Genomic DNA, 2516 nt, shown 5'->3' with positions numbered 1-2516 from the left:
GAGGATAATTGTGATGAGGCAGTTCTGGGTATAGACGCCACTAAAAGATTTTTAAAAATAACATGCTCGCCACCCAGTTTGAGTTCTTATATAGCAAGAGAACAAACACAGATGGTGGCAGTAGGGGTGGGGGCTGCGGGGGGCGGGGGAAGGCCCTTCTAAAGTGGGAGTTTACTAGTTATTAGCCCCAGTATATCTTTTCTGGATGCCAAGGAGGAAGCGAATGAGTTTAGCACATCACAGAGGACCACATATAGGGTCTGATTCTCAGTATGGACTAAGTAACCCCGGAGAAAGTTTACTCCCTGTGATTTTCAACAACAACAAAAAAGAAACTGTTGTGTGGGGGAAAAGGTAGATTGCAACGCTCTAACTGTCCCTGTTAGGTTCTAAAGGGACATTTATCTAAAGGGGGATCGCCACCTGCCATCCTAGGCCGGAAAGAGAGATGGTGTGGAGGAGGAGTTCTTGACTATTTCCAACAGCTGGGGTTATAAGGCCCATTTTTCTCTTCTGATGTCCATATTAGGCATGATTAAAATACAAAATAACATCATAAGCGTAATTCTTTGGCAAAAGGATGGAATGGATGGCAAAAATATTTTGCCCCTGGTTAAGTCTTTCATACGATGTAGGTGGTATGCTGTTGAGCAATGACAATAAATTCCTATTGACTGAGAGAGAGTTATGGCCATAAAATTTAAAGAAGGCAAGGTTAGTCACACTAGACAGAGGCCTATGTGGCCTGAGGGGGTCTCCTGGACTCACGTGAGACTATTCCCATTGTGGGGACAATTGGGGCAACTATCCTTGGCCACCAATGGTTCCACATGAACACACGCTATTTGATACACTGCTAAGTTTTTCCTTCTTTTATTTACTTATTTACTCTGGGTACAGTATACTTTATTGATGGTACATGACAAGGTAGGGCTCCCTAAGCCCCTCCCTGTCTTCAGGGGGTCTGGGATAGTAACTGTTGAGGTCGGGAGATTCTCAGTATATTGGGGGATGAGTTGGAGCAAGGACTTCCCAGCAGCTGAAGGCTTCTTTCTTCCTCTTGCTCTCTTTGGGGATGTTTGTCCAGGCGGCTCTTACTCCTTGGAGGCCATGTGGACCCATAAGGTCCACCACCCAGTTGCTATAGCCAAATTCATTGTCATACCAGGGAATGAGCTTGAAAAATTGGTCATTGAGAGCAATGCCAGCCCTAGCATCGAAGGCGGAAGAGTAGGTGTCACTGTTAAAGTCGTGGGAGACAATTCACCTGGTCCTCAATGTAGCCCAGGATGTCCTTGTGGGGGCCTTCTGATGTCTGCTTCACCACCTTCTTGATGTCATCATATTTGGCAGCTTTCTCCAGGTGGCAGCTCGGATCCACAACTGACATGCGGGGGCTGGGGACATGGAAGGCCATGCCGGTGAGCTTCCCATTTAGCACAGGGATGACCTTGTCTACAGCCTTGGTGGCACGAGTAGAAGTAGATGATGTGGGCAGCCCCTCGGCCATTACCCCACAGCTTCCCAGAGGGACTGTCCACAGTCTTCTGGGTGGCAGTCATGGCATAAACTGTAGTCATGAGTCCCTCCATGATGCCAAAGTTGTCATGGATGAACTTGGCCAGAGGGGCCAAGAAATTGGTGGTGCAGAAGGCATTGCTGACAATCTTGAGTGGTTGTCATACTTCTCATGGTTCATGCCCATCAAAAACATGGGGGCATCAGCAAAAGGGGCCGAGATGATGACCCTCTTGGCCCTACCCTTCAAGTGAGCCCCAGCCTTCTCCATGGTGATGAAGACCCCGACGGGCTCCACAACATTCAGCATCAGCATCACCCCATTTGATGTTGGTGGGATCTTGCTCCTGGAAGATGGAGATGAGTTTTCCATGGATGAAAGTTTCCTATTCTCAGCCTTGACTGTGCTGTGGGATTTGCTGTGGGTGGACTCATACTGGAACGTGTAGACCGTGTAGTTAAGGTCAATGAAGGGGTCATTGATGGTGACAATATCTACTTTGCCAGAGTTAAAAGCAGCCCTGGTGCCAATATGGTGTCCAATATGGCTCAATCCTTTTACTCTGACCCTCACCATCATGACTCAGGGAAGCAGCTGGCACGCATTAGAAGATATGACTGTCTATTGAACCCTTAGTCGAGAGCCCTCAGTTTATTATGTGTTGCTCTGTGTAATGCCTTGGCCCCAAGGAAAGAATCTTTTTTCTTCCCCTCCAGTGCTACAAGTACTGTTGGGAAATATTTTCTCCACTTGTGCTCTGACTTCCTTGGATGACGGCAATTGAATATGAATTAGATTGCAGAAATCGAGTGTTGGAACCCTACCTTCTTGTATTTTTCCTCCTATTTTGCTTGTGGAAGAATCTAAGAATAAATTCCCAGTTCAGTAATTATATGTCCCCCCAATCTCCAGTTATATTTCAAGTTGCCTCCGTTTTTATGATAGTGATAAATCATCATCATCATCATCATCATCATCTACTACTCTTTGAATGTTG

The 2516-nt window shown here is 46.5% G+C and overlaps 1 pseudogene; it reads right to left on the bottom strand.

Moving 5' to 3' along the window:
- Nucleotides 1–996: 996 nt before the first annotated feature.
- Nucleotides 997–2095, bottom strand: LOC129504345 (glyceraldehyde-3-phosphate dehydrogenase-like; annotated as a pseudogene).
- Nucleotides 2096–2516: the final 421 nt, after the last annotated feature.

Source organism: Nyctereutes procyonoides, unplaced genomic scaffold (assembly GCF_905146905.1).
Source record: "Nyctereutes procyonoides isolate TBG_1078 unplaced genomic scaffold, NYPRO_anot_genome, whole genome shotgun sequence".
Classification (NCBI taxonomy): Eukaryota; Metazoa; Chordata; class Mammalia; order Carnivora; family Canidae; genus Nyctereutes; species Nyctereutes procyonoides.
Note: the sequence above shows the minus strand (reverse complement) of the source record. Positions and strands in the feature narration are given on the sequence as shown.